At 33.1% G+C, this 27,040-nt stretch overlaps 1 protein-coding gene across 1 annotated transcript in view; it reads right to left on the reverse strand.

Annotated features, from left to right (window-relative positions):
* The window catches only part of LOC143232756 (uncharacterized), a 52,715-nt gene extending 27,093 nt beyond the window's left edge, over positions 1–25,622 (reverse strand). The window contains exon 1 of the mRNA XM_076468567.1: positions 25,060–25,622. The gene's annotated coding sequence lies outside the window, so the exon portion shown is untranslated. The remainder of the gene's footprint in view (positions 1–25,059) is intronic.
* Between the last annotated feature and the right edge of the window lie 1,418 nt (positions 25,623–27,040).

Below are 27,040 nucleotides of genomic sequence, written 5' to 3' on the forward strand. Positions count from 1 at the left end.
GTGATTTTGGACGTATCTTTACAAGATAAGTTTTATCTGTTAATTGATAAATTTTAAAGTGAAATAGAGCATCTTCAAGCCTAAATGATAACTAGTCTATCAGCTAGCAGCAAATTTAGTATATATCAATAAAGCCACATTACCAGCATGATTAACTAAGCAATTGCTAACCTTTCATGCTTCTGCTATCACCTTTTTATGTTTAGCTTTAAATTGAAATACAATTGAGTTCATCTTGGAAGGTCGAATTATCACGAAAGTTAGAAGTAGGATAAGCAGACAGGAACACTTTAAAAGCAGCTACAGGTATAATATCGCACTGGATTAACTCCACAGTATCTACCAAGGTGGTTCTAAACGGTTTATGAATACCTCTGCGTGTCGTTTGGAGACTTCCATATTTCTTGTCTTTGGCTGTTAAGGTCGTGATGTGCTGACGGATTTCAGTCACCTTACCATTTCAAATCACTTTTCCTAGCTCCAATGCTAAAAGAGCACATGAAATACCTTTTTTTTTTAGACAGTATACATGTTCAAAGAACTACAGTTCAAATGAATAAAAACTGGAGTGGACTGGTTTGTTTGTTTTTCTCAACATTAATGTTCCCCACTGGTTCGTGAAGTGCGTGCTAATATCTTATAAACCTATATACCAGCACCACTAATGTTTGTAAGAAAATAAATTACTATAAATGTATAATTATAGATCTGAGTATTATAACAGATTTTATCATTAAGTGTGATTTCAAACAGTTATAAAGTCAGGCAAAACAAACATTTGTAAGAAATTATTTTATTTTATCATATGTACTTATTTTAGAAAGATCCTTATGTTAAAATCAATAATTAAGATATTTTTAGTTTTCTTAATTAACACTAATCTAGTCGATTGTTGTTGTTTGTAATTAACCACAAAGCTACACAAAGAGCTACCTGTGCTCTGCTCACCATGGGTATCGAAACCCAGTGTTTAGGATTGTACGTCCCTAGACATTCTGCTGTGCCACTGGGGGCACTAGTCTAGTAAATGGCTCATTTGGATAACATTTACTTGAATAACTAGGAATATTAAATCTATATCTTAATTTTTTTTTAATTGACATAAAATTATGATACTGCGTAAGACAGGGTCAATAAATCGATTCTTTCGACACAATATGCCGACTAATTTATCATCATCAAACTCATCAAATAGAAAAAAAAATGTGATTTATGCAATTTCGATATTTCTAATTTCCAGCTATATTCTAATATTTAACATAGTTCAGATGTTTTTCGTTTGTAATTTATATGGCACCAACTATGTCAAATGGTATTTTGACTTTTTCACAAGAAGCAGTGCACAGAATACATGGATATTCAATCGCTAAACAAGCCTTGTATTACACCAGATCTCCTAAACCGATAAATAATAAATGTTAATGTACACAGTTTCATATTTGCATGAAAATAAACTGAGGAAAAGTGTATTTAAGATATACTTCAATAAACTTTTCCACGTTCACGAAGTTGCTAAACGTAAATATCGTGAAGAAAAACAAACAGAAACATTAATAATATATGATAGTAAGTTGACAGAAATATTAACAGTAGAATTAAGATAAGAAACAATCTACTGAATCATTGAATAAAGACGGTATATATAATAACACAATAACTGATACTGATGAAGTCTGTGATACATCTAAAAATTGTTTTTCTTAACATTGGTCTTAACATAAGGTTCGTAATACAAATATATCTTTCAGAAATTACTTGAATGATGCAGAAGAGAAATAAATAGTTTCAGTCACCATTTTTCCAGGAAATAATCAATATTATAGAACTTTAAGTTTAATAAGTGCTTCTATATTTCTACTAACTTAATGAAATAAACTGGTGATATAATTGTTCCCATGTTGTGATATATATATACATATACATTGCTGGCCAAAATCTTAAGGCCAGTGAACATAAAGAACAAATATGCATTTTGCGTTGTTAGACTCAACCACTTATTTGAGTAAAGCTTCTCAAGATTAAAATAAGAAAAGGGAAAATAAAAATAAAAAAACTTTTTGAGCATTTAACAGTGGAAATGTGAACACTATGAAATTAGCCTAAATACTAGCTGGTCAAAAGTTAAGACCATACCAAAAACAAGTCCTAAACATGGTAGGAAATGCCCAACAAGAGGTCTCAGTAGTGAGTTGCACGGCTGTCATTGCGAATAACTTCAAACATTCGCTTTGGCATGGTCAATATAAGCGTTTGCAGAAGGCGGGCTGGAATATCATTTCAATTGATGAAGATGGCTTCACGAAGATCATGCACTATTTGCAACTGACGTCCATTTCTATAGACTTCCCTTGCCATCCACCCCCAAACATTTTCAATGGGGTTCAGTTCGGGCGAACACGCAGGATGGTCCAAAAGGATCACGTTATTCGCCATGAAAAAGTCCTTTGTCCTGTGAGTATTGTGGATTGCAGCGTTGTCCTGCTAAAAGATCCAGTCATTTCCACACAAGCGAGGGCCTTCATTCAATAAGGATGCTCTCTCCAACATGCCAATGTAGTCAGCTGCTGTTTGACGCCCCTGTATAACCTGAAGCTCTACTGTTCTATGAAGGTAGAAAGCACCCTAGATCATGATGGAACCTCCTCCACTGTATCGTGTAGAAAATGTCTCCGGTGGGATATCCTTATCGTGCCAGTAACGTTGGAAGCCATCTGAACCGTCCAAGTTAATTTTTTTTTCTCATCAGAGAACACAACCTTCATCCACTTTTCTATGTCCCATGTTTGGTGCTTCTCAGCAAAGTTTAACCGAGCTGTTTTGTGGTGTGGAAGGAGGCGTGGCCTTTGAGGACGTTTACAGTTTTTATAGCCGTAAGGGTCCTAATCTGGTTCGACGATCGACTGGTGTCTTGTCGGACAACCCATCGAATCCTCCTGCTCAACACCGGCGAAATTTTCTTGGGCCGACCACTTGAAATTTTCGTTCCGTATCCCTCAGGGTCTTTTAAGAAATTTGCAACAGCAGTTTTACTACGCCTAATCTCACCAGCAATGGCACGTTGAGAGGGACCTTGCTTTTGCAGCTCGACAATTCTGCCACGTTCAAGCTCTGTCAACTTTTTAGCCTTTGCCATGTTTTTACTAAATGTAACACAGGTGATGTCAGTGGGAGATGTTGACAACGCTAATGTTTGAACACAAATGACTAAATTTCGTTACGTGTTTACCGATTAACGCTTCGTTTCAGTATGGTCTTAAACTTTTGACCAGCTAGTATTTAGGCTAATTTCATAGGGTTCACATTTTCCCTAATAAATGCTAAAAAAGGTTTTTATTTTTATTTTCCCTTTTCTTATTTTTATCTTTCGAAGCTCTACTCAAATAAGTGGTTGAGTCTAACAACGCAAAATGCATATTTTTTCTTTATGTTCATTGGCCTTAAGATTTTGGCCAGCAGTGTATAAGTACTGTACGTTAGTAATGAAGTATCCAACTTACCTAAATGTTTCTAAAGTTATTATAATATATTAACCAGTTAATATAACTATAGACCAATGGCATTTTTGTCGCATTCTCAGTAGTAACACCGAAAACTTATAACGCTAAAAATCTGGTTTCGATACCCCGAAGGGCACAGCACAGATATCTCATTGCGTAGCTTTGCGCTAAATAAACTCTATTCTGAAAAATGCCCAAAAAACATATTTATACTTGGTTAGAATGGTTTTCTAACCCATTGTAATCTATTACCCAAACACCAATTACGACTTCAAAATTTTCATTTTACATTTTTGACAATATCAGAAACTTGTGATAGACTACCTAATTATGCAGATAAGCGTAAAATTACATTCGAAATTTTTGTTCAATTATCGAAACTATTTGATACAGTACATCATCTTAACGACAAAAATTTATTATTATGAAATAAGGAGAATTTCTCTTGAACAGATCTCAATACACAAGTGGTAATGGATATAACTCAGGATAATTAGATATTTCTGCCTGAATAGTGCAGAAAGCTTTTCTTGGATCTTTGTAATCAGCCACGGCGTAGCAGCTCATAGAAATGGTCTGAGTTTTCTCGTTTGTTGTTGTTGTTTTTTTCAAGTACAAACTCTAATTGATGGCTCCATCATTTCTCGATCGATTTGAGATCTAATTACAGTTCTAGACTCAGAGGGTCAAATCCTTTCGATTGATGCAATTGACCGAATCCAAGATCTCATAAAATAATTTAATCTGATTCTGCCTAAAATAATTTCGATTTGAAGGTAGGCTGGTATAAATCTTTATGAGTAATAAAATCTAATCGAGTGTAAGCTCACCACATGCTTGGTATTGCTGGCGCACTAAAACATAGCTAATAAAAAGGAAAAAAGAAGATTTCATTGATTAATTTACTCTAACCCTGCCTTAAAAAATTTCAAGTGCCGTGACTATTGAGGATTCCATCCTATTTTTATTTTATATTAACGATTTATCCGAAGCTTCCCTGCTTAATATACGTGTGTTTGCTGGCGATATTAGTTTATTTTGTTGATAGTTTGAAGCATTTGGAAAACGTTTAAATACTGAGCTCAAGAAATGTGATGAATTAAGAGCAACAAACTAGATCGCAGTAAACCAAATACACTTTATTATAATACATAAAATAAAGGACTGAAGTTATACGACTTTAAAATTATTTTTGATAATAATACACTTAATCTAACTAATCTTATTAAAAATCTTAGTCTAATGTTTAACAATAACCTGAAATTATCTTTTCATATTAAATGTATTGGTAGAAAACTAGAGAAAGCAGCCTCTAATAAAGATACCTTTTGATTCTGCTCTGCTTTCCGTTGTTCTTATATTAATTAATGTATACTGAATTACGTATATGGTTAAGTAAATATGTCACACGTTTTAAACATAATTTTTACAGTATCTAATAACTAAGTTATACTGGTTTAAAACTTGCTAAGATATGCCAGATGAATTTACAGGCCCCCCACTGGCTCAGCGGTACGTTTGCGGACTTTCAACGCTAAAAACCGGGTTTCGATACCCGTGGTGGGCAGAGCACAGATAGCCCATTGTGTAGCTTTGTGCTTAATTCAAAACAACAATAAATTTACAGTTAAACAAAAACGTGGACATCAACAACTCACGCATATCTATAGGATTTATACACAAGAAAACATGAGTTTTATATTCCTAATTACTTTCCTATTTAATAATTGTATCATTTTGTATTTAATTTGTTTCATGTAATAGTTGTAAAATTTAAATTACAATTTGTTAGGTTTGTTTGTTTTTTAATTTCGCGCAAAGCTACTCAACGGCTATCTGCTCTAGCCGTCCCTAATTTAGCAGTGTAAGACTAGAGTGAAAGCAGCTAGTCATCACCACCCACCGCCAACTCTTGGGCTACTCTTTTACCAATGAATAGTGGGATTGACCGTCACACTATAACGCCCCCACGGCTGAAAGGGCGAGCAAGTTTGGTGCGACCGCGATTCGAACCCGCGACCCTCGGATTACGAGTCGAACGCCTTAACCACCTAGCCATGCCGAGCCGTTTTGTAAGAAGTATGGTAGACTAGGTAGTTATATGGCGCCTGTGCTATAATAAAAATTAATTCTTGTAATATTTTATATTTTCATTTTATATATTTCCTGAGAGCACAAATAAAAAATATTGAGTTGAGAGATATGACGTAGTTGTCATAAAAAGTACGGAAGCCACTAACTAAAATCTGTGGTCAGGTTAGAAAATAAACACACAGGAATCGATCAAATTCTGTTAAGTAAATGCAAAGCAAGAAATGCGTTAGCCGTAATAAATAACACACAGTTTTAGGAAACAAAAGGTCGCCAAGCAATGGTTACTCTCCTGTAACATTTACATCCTAAAGAGACCCAAGATCGCTGCATACTTTAGGGGAACGTGATAAAACATTGTTCATAATGGCGACAGGAACACTGAGATGTAAATACAGGAAATGAAAACAAGGGCAAACAGTGATAGATCGTAGTGTTACAAAAGAATTGACATGGACATAGAAACCTGAAACATTAACGACATATATATTAAATTATCTGGCAGATTAGAAAATTATGGTGCACATATAGGGATATAAAACACAGTCAACACTACATGTGGGTGGATTACTGTTGCTGGTAGGAAAATAAACATGTAGCACATATCGTAGAGCTTTTATTGTTTAACTGTATGCTGTTTCCCGTTTCGTGGCCTGGCATGGCCAAGCATGTAAGGCGTGCGACTCGTAATCCGAGGGTCGCGGGTTCGCGCCAGCGTCGCACTAAACATGCTCGCCCTCCCAGCCGTGGAGGCGTCTAATGGATCGGTCAATCCCACTATTCGTTGGTAAAAGAGTAGCCCAAGAGTTGGCGGTAGGTGGTGATGACTAGCTGCCTTCCTCTAGTCTTACACTGCTAAATTAGGGACGGCTAGCACAGATAGCCATCGAGTAGCTTTGTGCGAAATTCCAAAACAAACAAACAAACAATGTTTCCCCTTTCAGCAATTTAATTTTCGCCTCAAGGGTTTTATACAAAAAATATTACTAAAAATAAAATTCGTTCACTAAATCAGTAGACCAAATATTGTATAACAGTATTAGATATTGTGTACTTAGGTTCAAATTATTACTGACTTGTTAACACTCACACCGAGCATCACATTGACACATCTGTTTGATTAGGAGGTTTGCCTTGACTCATTTTTCTTCTTTCTGCATATGATGTATGGTAATTGCACTTTATCAGTTCATGGTAACCTATTGACGTCTCTTGTAGGACGTTACATAATGGAACTTGCATCTTCTGAAACCATCCAACCACAATCAGATGATATGGCAACCCTGGATTATTTTGTTTGTTCCCATACGTGACTGGCCTGCTGGACAGCTCTTATGATTTACTGAATTAATGCACACTGAAGGAGTAAGTTATCGATTTGTTAACTTCCATATGTAAACGTATGTTTATGTGTGCTTCATTTGCGTCTCAAAAGACAAATGAGTCTTTGGACACAAGAAAGCCACAAATTACTATTGACATATCATAATCAGTTGTGCATTCTTAGGCTTATGATAAACTCTGAAAGAGGGTGTTTGATTCATGATGATATCTTCACATGTCAAAAGTGTCTCATCTAGAGACAGCAGGATAAAATGGAAGGCCCGTAAGTGTTTTAGCACAACCAAAAGTAAACACGCAATTGCTATTGTTAAAACATCAGTATCAGTTGAAATGTCGTCTGTTCTTTGCACATATTATAACAATTTTTCTGTCGTGAAACACTATAAATTTTCAAAGGTTCAAAAAATGCCATTTTCATCATTAAGCCCATTCAAATTAAACTCAAACTGCAAAAATATAACACTTTTAATGTATTTAAATATCTGGAGGTTAATTCATATCCACTTTCGTGGGATGACGTTTTTGTCTGCGATGAAGTAACTGATGAAGAATCCGATTGTGTTTGGCATATAACACAAGCAACAAGTCAGTTTTTCTCATCTTGGTTTGGATGACCCACTGCAAGAGATTCACACCACTTTTCTGGACATTATTAATGTTCAAATATTGTTATTTTTAAATATTACAACAACTGCTACCACAAGACTTTTACTATTCTATTGCTGTAAGTTATATTTTAAATATTGTAGTTTGGTTGTTTACCGAAGGGAGCGAGCTACTGGTCGGGACGATAGCGCTAGCTCTATAGGGTTCATGGGGATAGTTCTGGATGGTTCCACCTCATTACTAGGAATGGAAATGTTAACTGTAGATGTAAGTGACTGGTGAGAAAATATTCAATGAGAATTCAGCAAAATAGTCAGTCAGTGTTTCAGTTTTATTCTGTTGTTCATTTCCTCGATGCGTTACGATCGCATCTAACTAAATAACTAAATAACTTTTTCTATCAGAGTTATTTATACTTCTCGCAGCTTATACCGAAATGTTGTATTTGAAGTTAGGCTTATTTTCAGTTGCGGAGCTTATGTTGAAAAGTGACTACGAAATTAGGTCTAAAAGTAAACGTAAATGGTTTACATAATGTTGTAAATGTTGTAAACATAGCCTGTATTACAAATAAGAGACTTGACATGAGAACATATAAGGTACAGTTAATACTTACATTGCAAGAAATATTACTCCTTTCTCTAAAAGGCTTAATAGAAGTAAAACTAATTTACACACATTTATATGTAAAACCTGTACTTTTCTACTATCAGTTTCCAAACCAAGATGTTCTTTTCAATAATACAGCATACGTTCAGCAAGCGACCATGATAATGTTTTTACATCGTGTTTTTTTGTATTGTTAAAACACAATAACGTTAAATCAAGAATACAGCGTCTGTTCAGCAAGCTGCCATGGCAATGTTTTACATCGTTTTTCTTTTGCATTATTGTAACACAATAAAGTTAAATCAAGAATGTACGGCGTGTGTTTAGAAGCTACCGTGGAAGCGATATTTACATCGTTTTAGTGTATTATTTGTAATGTAATAAAGTTAAGTGCTTTTATCGTTTTAAACACCAAAGAATTACATTATTTTGAAGAAAAATATTTCTATCGTGGGTGTACCTAAAGCATTTCAACTCAACCAGAATCAGAAATATGCTAAACCATATCTAACACAATATAACTTACGTTTACCAAATTTTAAAGAAACTGTAAAATACAGACAGCTTTGTAGATTTCATAAACATGCACATAATTGTCAGAACAAAGGTATGACTAATAATTATTTGTTCTTCTACTTAGTAGTATTATACCTTCAAAATCTTATGTTGTTTAATAATGTTTCTCACGATTTGTATTACTCATTAACTTATATGTTACATAAGTGTGTCTATGTTGTTTTTTTTACATGCCAACATCCTAATCAATAAAATTAACTAATGACTGAAAATTTAACATCACTTTAACAGTTATGTTATTCATGCTTTTTACTGCCATCTATGGACAACTTTAAAAATATAGCAACTTTTGAACATTAAATTTTCAGTTTAAGAACAAAATTCAAAATGAATTTTTCATGAGCAAGTAACTTTGATTGACAATTAATTGTATGCTATTCAAACGAAAGAAAGATTTCGAAGTATAGAAGAACATAGCCTGTATTACAAATAAGAGACTTAATTTACACATTAACCAACAACTAATAAGATTTCAACCCATGTAAGTTATGTGGTTTTACTAGAATCATTAACAATTAGCTTTTATTGCACAAATCTCGTACGATAGAGACGTGCTAAATCTCAAATGAAAACCAATCGTAGTTTTTCAAATCAACAATCAGAGAATTGTCTCGAAACAAGACAGTGACCGACTACAATTTTATAACAGAATGTATAAAACAAAATGGGTATCATCTATATTTCTGTAGAGAATAATCATGCTTAAAATACGGAAATAATATAACTGAATAAGTCTACGATTGTAATGTTATATGAACACCAAGTCACTGCTTAAATTCAGTCTAGCCATATGATAATTGATTTACAACACGAAATCCTCAAGGGAAACTGTATTAACACAATACTTAAGACAGTTCTGTTGAGTTCTTTTCGAATAGTCATGAACAATGAAAAATACAAGCCAGTTAAGAACAAGTTGCGTTAGAAACATTCCAAGACACTGCTGTATTACAGCACAAGTTCAGCTCAGAAAATCATATTTTATATCCACGAGTTGCATTAGAAACTTTTCAAGACTTTGTTATATTACGACACAGATCCTTGTTCAAAGACAGGTGTTACCAATCAAAAGTAAAACATCTTAGAAGCTTTTCAAGATATGGCCACATTATAGCATGTAAGCCAGTCTTATTATGACACAGAACATATCAAATCAATCGTAAGCTGTAAACTCGTATTTTTATTAAGAACCACTTATAAGTTGTTTTATTCAATAAAGTAATAATACAGTGCCCGTTAATTTTACATAACAGCCAATGACAAGTCGTTTACCGATATAAATGTAAAATGCTGACTTATACCACCAGAAATAGGGATTTAATTTCCGTAGTGAGCAAAGTACATATATAGCCCATTGTGTAGCTTTGTGCTCAGCTCAAAACAAACAAATCACGGAAACTCAGTTCAATTATATTTACAGTAACTATTTCATCGAAACTTTAAAAAGTTTACTCTGATTGAAAATTGTTTCTATTACATCACCGTAAGCAAATAGTAATATTTGACAAGAGTTGTAAATAATGACACATTATGTGTATCATATTGGATCACTATAGTGTCAAAGATTCTGGCCTTCAGTATTAGTTCATTTTTATATTATTTATAAAGTTGTATGTCGTATTGTTAGTTGTAAATACTATGCTTCCCGTGAAGGAATGCACTGAACGATTTAATATTCAGAAAGTCGCAGAAGAAATTAACCTGTTGATTGTTGGTACTCCGTAAAATATCCATTAGTTGTCGTTACTACAATATGAAAAGTATTTTTCTTGCGTTATATACAGATATATCCTTGGTGGATCAACGGAAAATTTTACAGACTTATAACGCTAAAATTCAAGATTTGATTCAACGCGATAGATCGAGTGCAGATAGCTTATTGTATAACATCGGTCTAAGAAAACAACACAGATGCAGCACAATTGATTATCGATAATTACTAACAGATATTTTGAAACTCATAATTTTAACGACGAAATAGTTCAAGTTGAAATTACTGTTAAATTATGTGTGACATTGTTATCCACATTAATTTTCTCAGCAAATTACAGTTTTAAAATTCTATAAGACATAACTCAGCCACGTAGAAACTACATGGCAGGACGATTGTCAAAATGCAAGGTTGTTATATAAGCATGACCGGACTTGGCGACATAAAATGTAACGACATGGTGAGACTCTAAAATCGTTTTAATACAATAAACGCAACCTTTTATTGTGTAACGTGTTTCATATCACAACATGTTTATTATTATAAATAGTGAATTTCTTTAAGTAAGTTTTATGTTTATGAAATATGTCTTCAACTCTCTTTATCTATGTTCCAAATATGATTAGTTTTAATATGACTCTTTTTGGCTCAATTTATATAAAATTCTATTAAGTGACTTGTTAATTACTTATTTAGTGCGTTCCAGTTAATTTGCTTATTGATAATAGTTAATAGGAGAGTGCATTTATGGAATACATGGTCAACTTGAGAATAAATATAAGGAGACGAATTTCATTGCACTGAGAGGACAAAATGTTACCTAAGATAATTATTGTAATTAGAAATGATACCTTCTATGACTCTCTTGTAAGAATCACTAATAGTAAGGTATTTAATATGGAAATGCTAGGTAGTAATTGTTACATAGAAGTGTCACTGACAACACATTATAATTTAATTAGTTCTATACTTCAATCAATAAAGAGTATTTGTGCTTTATATTTATGACAAAGTTGCTAAGACTTTCTACCGCCGTCCATAAGTTTAAACTGTTGACTAAAGGTTAGAAACCTGTCATTAGCATCTACCACCCACCATATATGTCAAGGGATTAACTGTGGATCTTATAATGCAATTTTAACTCTACTATAAGGCCACTCCACGCTGTCAGTAAATGTAACTGTACGATTAATCTTTTTTTTTTGTTCATTTGCAGTTGCAATTTTAGGTTTAACTGATGATAAATAGCAAGAAATAGCCATCAAAGCTCATGAAGTACTATTGCAGATATATATTTTAAGTTTCTGCTATTTATTGTAGAATTAGGAATAAATATATAAAATTCAAGAATTAATGTAAAGAAAAATGAAAATATATATCTTTCGAATCGTTTGTCTTTGAAATTTGCGCAAAGTTACGCGAAGGCTACCCACGCCAGTCTTCCCTAATTTAACGGTGAAAACTAGAGAAAAGACGGTCAGTCATCATCACCCACGCCAAGTCTTGGGCTACTCTTTTACCAACGACTAATGGAATTGACAGTCACTTTGCAACGCTCCCCCCAGCCGAAAAGGCGAGTATGTTTGGTGGAACGGGAATTCAAACTTACGACTCCCAGACAGCGAGTCAAGTGCCCTAACCACCTGGCCATGCCAGGCCATTTTTTTGCAAGTAACTGTATAACATGAATAATCTACTCAAACATGGTAATCAAAAGTAAGTGTGTAATCTAGTTGATCGTGCTTATATTATTATAATACTTTGAAAAGTTTTGAAAGTTGGTGACCTAATAGTCAAGTAAAAATAGTAAAAAAAAAAAGAAAATAGGTGTACGTAAAAGAAAGCTGTGTGCTTTAGGGTTTCAATGAACTTAAAGCAGTTTATGGTTTCTGAATTATCTATCATATTATTTGTTATTTGTTTATCAGTAGTTAACTTTGTATTTCAACACAACAAAGACGCTCTTCTAGAGGTTTCTTCTATATTTAGTCTTCATTCGGGTGCTTTATCTTATAGGGACAACTTTGTCAACATTTACACGTATGAATGTGCTTACTACAGAAAGTAGTTTTATAACACTGACATTTAATACTTTTGGTTAATATTTTCCTTTTCAAAGTTTGCAAAGTATCTTACACAAAGAGATTTAATTCTTATTAAGCAAATTGAGAATATAGACATTTCACGTTAAAGTATTAGCATAATTATATTTTTAAATACTTGGTATAAAATAAGAAAGCATGATTAAAACATGTGCTTTTTCACTTTTTTCCTGTTTAGTAATTAAAATAATTTTACTCATAAAAAGGACATGTCCTTTTTTAACACATATCTATCAATTTCTAAACAAACGTGTATTATTTATCATAGAATGTCTCCTTCGCAGACTTGATACCAATGCTTCTATTTTATGTCTTCATAGCTCATTATACAGGTGCTCAACCCATGTGATACTGTGCCTGAAAATCAAAATAGTTGTATGAAAATTGATGTAAACCTGGAGGAAGTGTTTTTACACTTTGAGGGTTTAATTAACATCATTTCCTTAAAAATATTAAGATCACTGAAAAGGAAGCCTAATAACCAAGAAACAAGATGTTAATCTTGCGTTTTTCTAGTGATACGAGGTTTTTCTGCTCATTTACTATCAAATTATTATACACCTTTGGCTCAAAACAATAAAAGACATAGATAGGTAGTAAATGAATAATTCTGTGTCATTTGAACGTAACAACACGGTGAATGAATTGATAAAGGTCACTTCACAACAAAAGGTTTATAACTTAGAAGCAGTGTAAAGTAAGAAAATAAAAATATAGATCCTGAAATAGAATAGTGTTTGAACTGGTTCGCCATTAGATATTAACTTAACACTTCTTACAAAGGGTGGTGTAGCTTGGTGGATAGTGTTTTGGACAAGTTAACTCAGCATTGTAGATTCGAAGTCGTCTTGCGCCTAGTTGTTGTATCCTTGAGTAAGGCATTTTCCAGTGTATATATGTGTGTGTAAAGGCTATGGACTGGCATCCTGTCCAAAAAGTATGTGAAACATTCTCATTTTGTCGTAGCATTAGAAGACGATTCTAAACATCGCAAAAGATTTAAAGACCAAAAACAATAAGCCATTCTTTGTGCTTGAATGTGTATATCATATTGTAATAAAAATAATGTGATTTTAAAAAGTTACGAAACAATCAAGCTCATGTGGCTCCAAACCACACTTGATGAGGTTGCTAGCTTTATGAAAAACTAGGGAAAGCGCCACATAGCGAACTGTGCGAGCAAACCTACGTCACACAAGGTAAACAAAAATAGCAACAGCAGTCAAAGATGAAGATGGATATAACGAGTGATCACACCAAATGCGTTTCAACCAGAGCTTGCAGACGATAACGTGTCTAATGTTGAAATGTTGGCCTAAGTGGACGAGGGATGGTAGTTGTTTGATTTTTCATGGTGTAGAATTTTATCCAGAGTTATATGCTATAATGTCATAAAAGAATTGTATACACTTCTAATGTCATGAAAATATGAAGAGCTTTATAACCGTCAGTATGTTCACATATACTAAATCAATTAATAAATTCTAGTCACTACTTGTTTTTTTCTAGTGATGGACCTATATCTAGATGTAGATCTAACATCAGTTGATGAACTACCAGTACTGTAATCAGCACTTGCCCCGACTTGTATGCATATGACTAAGTGTATATAAGGACTGGAAAAGCAACTTTCGTTGAGGTCACATTTCAATAATCGATATTGTATATATTGCATTTTGTATGTTGCATATTGACATTTTTATGACATTTCATAAAAATGTGTTATAAACATAAAAATTAATTTTTTGTTTAATAGCAGCTGAAAGTTTCATAAACATTTTTTGTTTTAACAGATCTACTGATGTTTTATAACGCTCCCACGGCTGAAAGGGCAAGCATGTTTGGTATGACGGCGATTCGAACCCGCGACCCTCGGATTACGAGTCGAACGCCTTAACCACCTAGCCATGCCGAGCCGTTTTGTAAGAAGTATGGTAGACTAGGTAGTTATATGGCGCCTGTGCTATAATAAAAATTAATTCTTGTAATATTTTATATTTTCATTTTATATATTTCCTGAGAGCACAAATAAAAAATATTGAGTTGAGAGATATGACGTAGTTGTCATAAAAAGTACGGAAGCCACTAACTAAAATCTGTGGTCAGGTTAGAAAATAAACACACAGGAATCGATCAAATTCTGTTAAGTAAATGCAAAGCAAGAAATGCGTTAGCCGTAATAAATAACACACAGTTTTAGGAAACAAAAGGTCGCCAAGCAATGGTTACTCTCCTGTAACATTTACATCCTAAAGAGACCCAAGATCGCTGCATACTTTAGGGGAACGTGATAAAACATTGTTCATAATGGCGACAGGAACACTGAGATGTAAATACAGGAAATGAAAACAAGGGCAAACAGTGATAGATCGTAGTGTTACAAAAGAATTGACATGGACATAGAAACCTGAAACATTAACGACATATATATTAAATTATCTGGCAGATTAGAAAATTATGGTGCACATATAGGGATATAAAACACAGTCAACACTACATGTGGGTGGATTACTGTTGCTGGTAGGAAAATAAACATGTAGCACATATCGTAGAGCTTTTATTGTTTAACTGTATGCTGTTTCCGTTTCGTGGCCTGGCATGGCCAAGCATGTAAGGCGTGCGACTCGTAATCCGAGGGTCGCGGGTTCGCGCCAGCGTCGCACTAAACATGCTCGCCCTCCCAGCCGTGGAGGCGTCTAATGGATCGGTCAATCCCACTATTCGTTGGTAAAAGAGTAGCCCAAGAGTTGGCGGTAGGTGGTGATGACTAGCTGCCTTCCTCTAGTCTTACACTGCTAAATTAGGGACGGCTAGCACAGATAGCCATCGAGTAGCTTTGTGCGAAATTCCAAAACAAACAAACAAACAATGTTTCCCCTTTCAGCAATTTAATTTTCGCCTCAAGGGTTTTATACAAAAAATATTACTAAAAATAAAATTCGTTCACTAAATCAGTAGACCAAATATTGTATAACAGTATTAGATATTGTGTACTTAGGTTCAAATTATTACTGACTTGTTAACACTCACACCGAGCATCACATTGACACATCTGTTTGATTAGGAGGTTTGCCTTGACTCATTTTCTTCTTTCTGCATATGATGTATGGTAATTGCACTTTATCAGTTCATGGTAACCTATTGACGTCTCTTGTAGGACGTTACATAATGGAACTTGCATCTTCTGAAACCATCCAACCACAATCAGATGATATGGCAACCCTGGATTATTTTGTTTGTTCCCATACGTGACTGGCCTGCTGGACAGCTCTTATGATTTACTGAATTAATGCACACTGAAGGAGTAAGTTATCGATTTGTTAACTTCCATATGTAAACGTATGTTTATGTGTGCTTCATTTGCGTCTCAAAAGACAAATGAGTCTTTGGACACAAGAAAGCCACAAATTACTATTGACATATCATAATCAGTTGTGCATTCTTAGGCTTATGATAAACTCTGAAAGAGGGTGTTTGATTCATGATGATATCTTCACATGTCAAAAGTGTCTCATCTAGAGACAGCAGGATAAAATGGAAGGCCCGTAAGTGTTTTAGCACAACCAAAAGTAAACACGCAATTGCTATTGTTAAAACATCAGTATCAGTTGAAATGTCGTCTGTTCTTTGCACATATTATAACAATTTTTCTGTCGTGAAACACTATAAATTTTCAAAGGTTCAAAAATGCCATTTTCATCATTAAGCCCATTCAAATTAAACTCAAACTGCAAAAAATATAACACTTTTAATGTATTTAAATATCTGGAGGTTAATTCATATCCACTTTCGTGGGATGACGTTTTGTCTGCGATGAAGTAACTGATGAAGAATCCGATTGTGTTTGGCATATAACACAAGCAACAAGTCAGTTTTCTCATCTTGGTTTGGATGACCCACTGCAAGAGATTCACACCACTTTTCTGGACATTATTAATGTTCAAATATTGTTATTTTTAAATATTACAACAACTGCTACCACAAGACTTTTACTATTCTATTGCTGTAAGTTATATTTTAAATATTGTAGTTTGGTTGTTTACCGAAGGGAGCGAGCTACTGGTCGGGACGATAGCGCTAGCTCTATAGGGTTCATGGGGATAGTTCTGGATGGTTCCACCTCATTACTAGGAATGGAAATGTTAACTGTAGATGTAAGTGACTGGTGAGAAAATATTCAATGAGAATTCAGCAAAATAGTCAGTCAGTGTTTCAGTTTTATTCTGTTGTTCATTTCCTCGATGCGTTACGATCGCATCTAACTAAATAACTAAATAACTTTTTCTATCAGAGTTATTTATACTTCTCGCAGCTTATACCGAAATGTTGTATTTGAAGTTAGGCTTATTTTCAGTTGCGGAGCTTATGTTGAAAAGTGACTACGAAATTAGGTCTAAAAGTAAACGTAAATGGTTTACATAATGTTGTAAATGTTGTAAACATAGCCTGTATTACAAATAAGAGACTTGACATGAGAACATATAAGGTACAGTTAATACTTACATTGCAAGAAATATTACTCCTTTCTCTAAAAGGCTTAATAGAAGTAAAACTAATTTACACACATTTATATGTAAAACCTGTACTTTTCTACTATCAGTTTCCAAACCAAGATGTTCTTTTCAATAATACAGCATACGTTCAGCAAGCGACCATGATAATGTTTTTACATCGTGTTTTTTTGTATTGTTAAAACACAATAACGTTAAATCAAGAATACAGCGTCTGTTCAGCAAGCTGCCATGGCAATGTTTTTACATCGTTTTTCTTTTGCATTATTGTAACACAATAAAGTTAAATCAAGAATGTACGGCGTGTGTTTAGAAGCTACCGTGGAAGCGATATTTACATCGTTTTAGTGTATTATTTGTAATGTAATAAAGTTAAGTGCTTTTATCGTTTTAAACACCAAAGAATTACATTATTTTGAAGAAAAATATTTCTATCGTGGGTGTACCTAAAGCATTTCAACTCAACCAGAATCAGAAATATGCTAAACCATATCTAACACAATATAACTTACGTTTACCAAATTTTAAAGAAACTGTAAAATACAGACAGCTTTGTAGATTTCATAAACATGCACATAATTGTCAGAACAAAGGTATGACTAATAATTATTTGTTCTTCTACTTAGTAGTATTATACCTTCAAAATCTTATGTTGTTTAATAATGTTTCTCACGATTTGTATTACTCATTAACTTATATGTTACATAAGTGTGTCTATGTTGTTTTTTTACATGCCAACATCCTAATCAATAAAATTAACTAATGACTGAAAATTTAACATCACTTTAACAGTTATGTTATTCATGCTTTTACTGCCATCTATGGACAACTTTAAAAATATAGCAACTTTTGAACATTAAATTTTCAGTTTAAGAACAAAATTCAAAATGAATTTTTCATGAGCAAGTAACTTTGATTGACAATTAATTGTATGCTATTCAAACGAAAGAAAGATTTCGAAGTATAGAAGAACATAGCCTGTATTACAAATAAGAGACTTAATTTACACATTAACCAACAACTAATAAGATTTCAACCCATGTAAGTTATGTGGTTTTACTAGAATCATTAACAATTAGCTTTTATTGCACAAATCTCGTACGATAGAGACGTGCTAAATCTCAAATGAAAACCAATCGTAGTTTTCAAATCAACAATCAGAGAATTGTCTCGAAACAAGACAGTGACCGACTACAATTTTATAACAGAATGTATAAAACAAAATGGGTATCATCTATATTTCTGTAGAGAATAATCATGCTTAAAATACGGAAATAATATAACTGAATAAGTCTACGATTGTAATGTTATATGAACACCAAGTCACTGCTTAAATTCAGTCTAGCCATATGATAATTGATTTACAACACGAAATCCTCAAGGGAAACTGTATTAACACAATACTTAAGACAGTTCTGTTGAGTTCTTTTCGAATAGTCATGAACAATGAAAAATACAAGCCAGTTAAGAACAAGTTGCGTTAGAAACATTCCAAGACACTGCTGTATTACAGCACAAGTTCAGCTCAGAAAATCATATTTTATATCCACGAGTTGCATTAGAAACTTTTCAAGACTTTGTTATATTACGACACAGATCCTTGTTCAAAGACAGGTGTTACCAATCAAAAGTAAAACATCTTAGAAGCTTTTCAAGATATGGCCACATTATAGCATGTAAGCCAGTCTTATTATGACACAGAACATATCAAATCAATCGTAAGCTGTAAACTCGTATTTTTATTAAGAACCACTTATAAGTTGTTTTATTCAATAAAGTAATAATACAGTGCCCGTTAATTTTACATAACAGCCAATGACAAGTCGTTTACCGATATAAATGTAAAATGCTGACTTATACCACCAGAAATAGGGATTTAATTTCCGTAGTGAGCAAAGTACATATATAGCCCATTGTGTAGCTTTGTGCTCAGCTCAAAACAAACAAATCACGGAAACTCAGTTCAATTATATTTACAGTAACTATTTCATCGAAACTTTAAAAAGTTTACTCTGATTGAAAATTGTTTCTATTACATCACCGTAAGCAAATAGTAATATTTGACAAGAGTTGTAAATAATGACACATTATGTGTATCATATTGGATCACTATAGTGTCAAAGATTCTGGCCTTCAGTATTAGTTCATTTTATATTATTTATAAAGTTGTATGTCGTATTGTTAGTTGTAAATACTATGCTTCCCGTGAAGGAATGCACTGAACGATTTAATATTCAGAAAGTCGCAGAAGAAATTAACCTGTTGATTGTTGGTACTCCGTAAAATATCCATTAGTTGTCGTTACTACAATATGAAAAGTATTTTTCTTGCGTTATATACAGATATATCCTTGGTGGATCAACGGAAAATTTTACAGACTTATAACGCTAAAATTCAAGATTTGATTCAACGCGATAGATCGAGTGCAGATAGCTTATTGTATAACATCGGTCTAAGAAAACAACACAGATGCAGCACAATTGATTATCGATAATTACTAACAGATATTTTGAAACTCATAATTTTAACGACGAAATAGTTCAAGTTGAAATTACTGTTAAATTATGTGTGACATTGTTATCCACATTAATTTTCTCAGCAAATTACAGTTTTAAAATTCTATAAGACATAACTCAGCCACGTAGAAACTACATGGCAGGACGATTGTCAAAATGCAAGGTTGTTATATAAGCATGACCGGACTTGGCGACATAAAATGTAACGACATGGTGAGACTCTAAAATCGTTTTAATACAATAAACGCAACCTTTTTATTGTGTAACGTGTTTCATATCACAACATGTTTATTATTATAAATAGTGAATTTCTTTAAGTAAGTTTTATGTTTATGAAATATGTCTTCAACTCTCTTTATCTATGTTCCAAATATGATTAGTTTTAATATGACTCTTTTTGGCTCAATTTATATAAAATTCTATTAAGTGACTTGTTAATTACTTATTTAGTGCGTTCCAGTTAATTTGCTTATTGATAATAGTTAATAGGAGAGTGCATTTATGGAATACATGGTCAACTTGAGAATAAATATAAGGAGACGAATTTCATTGCACTGAGAGGACAAAATGTTACCTAAGATAATTATTGTAATTAGAAATGATACCTTCTATGACTCTCTTGTAAGAATCACTAATAGTAAGGTATTTAATATGGAAATGCTAGGTAGTAATTGTTACATAGAAGTGTCACTGACAACACATTATAATTTAATTAGTTCTATACTTCAATCAATAAAGAGTATTTGTGCTTTATATTTATGACAAAGTTGCTAAGACTTTCTACCGCCGTCCATAAGTTTAAACTGTTGACTAAAGGTTAGGAAACCTGTCATTAGCATCTACCACCCACCATATATGTCAAGGGATTAACTGTGGATCTTATAATGCAATTTTAACTCTACTATAAGGCCACTCCACGCTGTCAGTAAATGTAACTGTACGATTAATCTTTTTTTTTTTGTTCATTTGCAGTTGCAATTTTAGGTTTAACTGATGATAAATAGCAAGAAATAGCCATCAAAGCTCATGAAGTACTATTGCAGATATATATTTTAAGTTTCTGCTATTTATTGTAGAATTAGGAATAAATATATAAAATTCAAGAATTAATGTAAAGAAAAATGAAAATATATATCTTTCGAATCGTTTGTCTTTGAAATTTGCGCAAAGTTACGCGAAGGCTACCCACGCCAGTCTTCCCTAATTTAACGGTGAAAACTAGAGAAAAGACGGTCAGTCATCATCACCCACGCCAAGTCTTGGGCTACTCTTTTACCAACGACTAATGGAATTGACAGTCACTTTGCAACGCTCCCCCAGCCGAAAAGGCGAGTATGTTTGGTGGAACGGGAATTCAAACTTACGACTCCCAGACAGCGAGTCAAGTGCCTAACCACCTGGCCATGCCAGGCCATTTTTTGCAAGTAACTGTATAACATGAATAATCTACTCAAACATGGTAATCAAAAGTAAGTGTGTAATCTAGTTGATCGTGCTTATATTATTATAATACTTTGAAAAGTTTTGAAAGTTGGTGACCTAATAGTCAAGTAAAAATAGTAAAAAAAAAAAGAAAATAGGTGTACGTAAAAGAAAGCTGTGTGCTTTAGGGTTTCAATGAACTTAAAGCAGTTTATGGTTTCTGAATTATCTATCATATTATTTGTTATTTGTTTATCAGTAGTTAACTTTGTATTTCAACACAACAAAGACGCTCTTCTAGAGGTTTCTTCTATATTTAGTCTTCATTCGGGTGCTTTATCTTATAGGGACAACTTTGTCAACATTTACACGTATGAATGTGCTTACTACAGAAAGTAGTTTTATAACACTGACATTTAATACTTTTGGTTAATATTTTCCTTTTCAAAGTTTGCAAAGTATCTTACACAAAGAGATTTAATTCTTATTAAGCAAATTGAGAATATAGACATTTCACGTTAAAGTATTAGCATAATTATATTTTTAAATACTTGGTATAAAATAAGAAAGCATGATTAAAACATGTGCTTTTTTCACTTTTTTCCTGTTTAGTAATTAAAATAATTTTACTCATAAAAAAGGACATGTCCTTTTTTAACACATATCTATCAATTTCTAAACAAACGTGTATTATTTATCATAGAATGTCTCCTTCGCAGACTTGATACCAATGCTTCTATTTTATGTCTTCATAGCTCATTATACAGGTGCTCAACCCATGTGATACTGTGCCTGAAAATCAAAATAGTTGTATGAAAATTGATGTAAACCTGGAGGAAGTGTTTTTACACTTTGAGGGTTTAATTAACATCATTTCCTTAAAATATTAAGATCACTGAAAAGGAAGCCTAATAACCAAGAAACAAGATGTTAATCTTGCGTTTTTCTAGTGATACGAGGTTTTTCTGCTCATTTACTATCAAATTATTATACACCTTTGGCTCAAAACAATAAAAGACATAGATAGGTAGTAAATGAATAATTCTGTGTCATTTGAACGTAACAACACGGTGAATGAATTGATAAAGGTCACTTCACAACAAAAGGTTTATAACTTAGAAGCAGTGTAAAGTAAGAAAATAAAAATATAGATCCTGAAATAGAATAGTGTTTGAACTGGTTCGCCATTAGATATTAACTTAACACTTCTTACAAAGGGTGGTGTAGCTTGGTGGATAGTGTTTTGGACAAGTTAACTCAGCATTGTAGATTCGAAGTCGTCTTGCGCCTAGTTGTTGTATCCTTGAGTAAGGCATTTTCCAGTGTATATATGTGTGTGTGTAAAGGCTATGGACTGGCATCCTGTCCAAAAAGTATGTGAAACATTCTCATTTTGTCGTAGCATTAGAAGACGATTCTAAACATCGCAAAAGATTTAAAGACCAAAAACAATAAGCCATTCTTTGTGCTTGAATGTGTATATCATATTGTAATAAAAATAATGTGATTTTAAAAAGTTACGAAACAATCAAGCTCATGTGGCTCCAAACCACACTTGATGAGGTTGCTAGCTTTATGAAAAACTAGGGAAAGCGCCACATAGCGAACTGTGCGAGCAAACCTACGTCACACAAGGTAAACAAAAATAGCAACAGCAGTCAAAGATGAAGATGGATATAACGAGTGATCACACCAAATGCGTTTCAACCAGAGCTTGCAGACGATAACGTGTCTAATGTTGAAATGTTGGCCTAAGTGGACGAGGGATGGTAGTTGTTTGATTTTTCATGGTGTAGAATTTTATCCAGAGTTATATGCTATAATGTCATAAAAGAATTGTATACACTTCTAATGTCATGAAAATATGAAGAGCTTTATAACCGTCAGTATGTTCACATATACTAAATCAATTAATAAATTCTAGTCACTACTTGTTTTTTTCTAGTGATGGACCTATATCTAGATGTAGATCTAACATCAGTTGATGAACTACCAGTACTGTAATCAGCACTTGCCCCGACTTGTATGCATATGACTAAGTGTATATAAGGACTGGAAAAGCAACTTTCGTTGAGGTCACATTTCAATAATCGATATTGTATATATTGCATTTTGTATGTTGCATATTGACATTTTTATGACATTTCATAAAAATGTGTTATAAACATAAAAATTAATTTTTTGTTTAATAGCAGCTGAAAGTTTCATAAACATTTTTTGTTTTAACAGATCTACTGATGTTTTATAACGCTCCCACGGCTGAAAGGGCAAGCATGTTTGGTATGACGGAGATGCGAGCTCGCGACCCTCGGATTACGAGTCGAGTGCCTTAACTACCTGGCCATGCCGTGGGAGCGTTATAATGTGACGGTCAATCCCACTATTCGTTTGTAAAAGAATAGCCCAAGAACTGGCGGTGGGTGGTAATGATTAGCCGCCTTCCCTCTAGTCCTTACACTGCTAAATCAGGGACGGCTAACGCTGATAGCCCTCGAGTAGCTTTGCGCGAAATTCAAAACAAACAAGCAAACTACTTATCGTAACAACATATATATGTTTAATGCAAGGGGTTTTCCCTTCTTGAATTTGTTTTAAAAGTCTCGTTTTTTTTTCATGGCGAAGAAGGGGGTTGAGATGAACAGTGTTTATTTTGTAGAACTACAGTACAATTATTTCAGTGACAAAATACGGAGAAGCAGTGAACTGTCTAAAACGACAAAAGAATTAAAACAGTTCTAAAAGAAGTGAACTTTCATTCATATTTGGGATAATTTGAAACATTTAACAGATTTCATGTAACCAGTTAAAAAGCATTCATTCATCTAGAGATACGAGTTATAAACTATTTTGTACCTGAAAAAATTGTTTTCTAAGAATATATGTGATTTTCTGTTATGGAAATGTTAATTTAGATAAACTAGAAACGACAAAATACTAAGGTTTTGAAATTATACAAGCACAGTTTTGTGTAACTATTAACAACAGTTTCTATACTGTTAGAATAATTTGATGTATTAACTCTTGATAACGCAGTTAAGTGCCTTCTCTTATCTCATTATAACAATAAAAATTACTTAACTGTTGATGTTCAAACAAGTAAATTATATTACTGTTGTATTACTAAAACAGTTATACCCTTTTGAATCAAGTGCCCGTTTATAAAATCTAATTGGGGTTGTTTTTCATTCCATTAGATTTAAATGAAGTCTCTTGACCTGGATAAAAAGTAAAATATAATTTAAACAACACTAAGCTACCTGCTTTATCTTGAGGGGGCAACGAATATTAACGTTTTAGCATTAATATTCATTAAATGTTATCATTATATAATAATAAAAGAAACTAAATGAATTTAATAAGAGGTTATGTTAACTTGTTTGAGATAATATTTCCCTAAACTCAAGCACGTCAGGGAATCTAGTTATTTACAGAATATTAAAAAATTCCAATCTGAACTGAACATATGGCAGAATAAAAAATACTCTAGAAAGACTAATAATTTGTGATATTAAAATACCACAAAATAGTTACTTTCTTTTTAAAAGCTGTTCGTTTTATTTTGTCACCGCTGTAATAACCATTTTCTTTTATTAGAATAGTTCTAACAATTATGAATTCTAATAAAACTAGCGTTTCGTATTTTTACCCAAAACATGTACACAACTGGGTGTAGTGGTTTGGAGGTTGAGGTAAATTCTGTTCATCACACTATATTGATTTCACATTTAAAGAAGGTGCAGTCGTAAGTTAAACTTAGTTTTTTTTATTTTCTCCGCTTGCAACTTTTCTTGTTTTTTCACATTATGATTGTTTTGCCTAAAATATTATATATCATTTATGTAAATAATTCGTAATATTAACCATGACTTATGGTCACTACAACTTTCTTCTGTATATCTACATAGTGCCTACTGTTGCACTTTCAAAAAGCCGTGTCGTTGTTATAAAACCTCATTTAATATTACAAACAATAAATGTGTTATAGATGTTTGTTTTTCTAAATTCGAATTATATCAGTTTATTTTTTAAGTATATCTGTTCTTCTATAAATTAATAACACCTATTCAGACCTACCTGATTATATAAATGAATCCACAAAAACAGGTCCTTCCTTCTCGTTTCAAAGTTGATATTTACTGACTTGTGTTTAAAGACAGTTCTTGTCTGTTCTTAAGTGTGCGTTTCTTCCATCGGGTTCCGTATCATACAAATTAACAAAGTTGGGCTACCATAGCAACCAGTCAACATCAGACTCGGTGACAGTTTATGGTTAGGTGTCGTGTTTTGGCAGTAAAAAATTGTAATTCTCTCTCTCCGTCTTTCTAGTCATCCGACTCTTCTGTTTTTGTTTGAATTTTTTAATACTCGCTGTTAGTTCTAATTTTCTTAGTATCCAATCAGATGCAGAGTATTCATTTAAAAGAATTAATTGTATTATATATTATTCCTAAAGTATAGTTTGATGTTTAATAATCTTAAGGTCTAGAAGATAATATTTATTCTCTTTAGACGCCTTCGTCAATTACTGCTTAGAACAGCTAGTAAGTCCGTTATAACACGAAATCTTCGTTACGCTATTCATAGCTATTGTAACTTGTGTTATCATGTTGGCTTGTCACCAGTGTGGCTTCCTCGTGAGATTTACTACAGAAGGACTTGGTAGCTACCTGGGCGATATGACAGTGATATTTTCTGCTTGACACATAGCACGTGTCAGAGACGGTTGCCATTGCTGGATAATCAATAAAACCACCTACTTATAACCTGTTGTGTACCCAAACCCATGAGCATTTATTTCACTGCTACTGAACATTTCTGTATGATGTATTATTCATATGTATTTATTTTATTGTGATTCATAGCAATTTTGCTCTTCAGGCAATTATTCTTCAATAAGCAAAACATGTATCATTAAAAGAGATTCAGTCAATAACTCTGATAGCAAAAGATAAAAAAATGTTATTTTCATGATATGCTGTTTGTTTTCAAGATGACTTATTGATTGTTACTTATGTTGTCATGGAAACGTGAAATCCATATAATTTTATCGAATTACAGCTGAAAATTACCGTTGTAAACTTCAAAACCACTTAGCATATTGAAAAATAAGCAAAATATAAACCATTGTTTAACAAAAGTCTATGTGTATGTAACTGCCGAATCGCTTGCTAGACTGTTACCAAACCTAAAATGTACCATGAAGATCTTACGTAGAGTGGCATACTTGGGTCGGTGTCCTGGTCTATGCTTCCTGTACCTTTTCCTATGTTGAACAGGTACATCAGTTAGTATTAATATAAAATAATACCCTTTGTATACATATATTTACCTTTAGGTGTAGCAGTTTATATTACACATTTTATATATTTCTTTGTTAAATTTGACTGTTTCATACAGTCCTTCGTCTTTCATGTCCCTCTACTTTAAACTCGTGTCATTCTTACTAGATAATTAACTATGACCTTTGTTTTTTTTAAAAATTACAATAAATTGGTAAATTCGATCATATAAATGCATTTCTTTTTATTTAACAAGAATCGATATTCATAATTATGTTCCACATTTTCAGGCGTAAAATCTATGAACATTTTGTCTTTATTATTAATCTTGATGGAAAATAATTTCCATTAACTAATGCTAGTTGGTTTAACTTTCAAACAGAAATGCATAAGTGATTTTAAAAATATCAGACTTGTATAAATAAAATAAAAACTTATATTAATACATATAAATAAGCGCAAGTGTCTTCTCTTTGTGTGGATTTGTTCCTCATGCTTGATCACATCTTTAAACCTTCAAATTCTCATCTCAGGATATAGACATCAGACACAACTTTGTGTGGGAAGTAACATAGGCTGTGGCCGCTATGCCTTAATTAAGGCCACAAAGGAAGATCAAAGTGACCATTATAGCAATTTATTGATAAACAGGACGACCAATTAGTCTCAAATTAAAAAGTCCGAATATTTCTTTTTTTGGAATGTGTGGTCAAGATGGCTATAATTCACGTTTCTCCTCTGTGTGAGGGCTTATAATCATTCTATCCGTAATGAAT

This window comes from Tachypleus tridentatus, chromosome 11, assembly GCF_004210375.1.
Source record: "Tachypleus tridentatus isolate NWPU-2018 chromosome 11, ASM421037v1, whole genome shotgun sequence".
Lineage (NCBI taxonomy): Eukaryota > Metazoa > Arthropoda > Merostomata > Xiphosura > Limulidae > Tachypleus > Tachypleus tridentatus.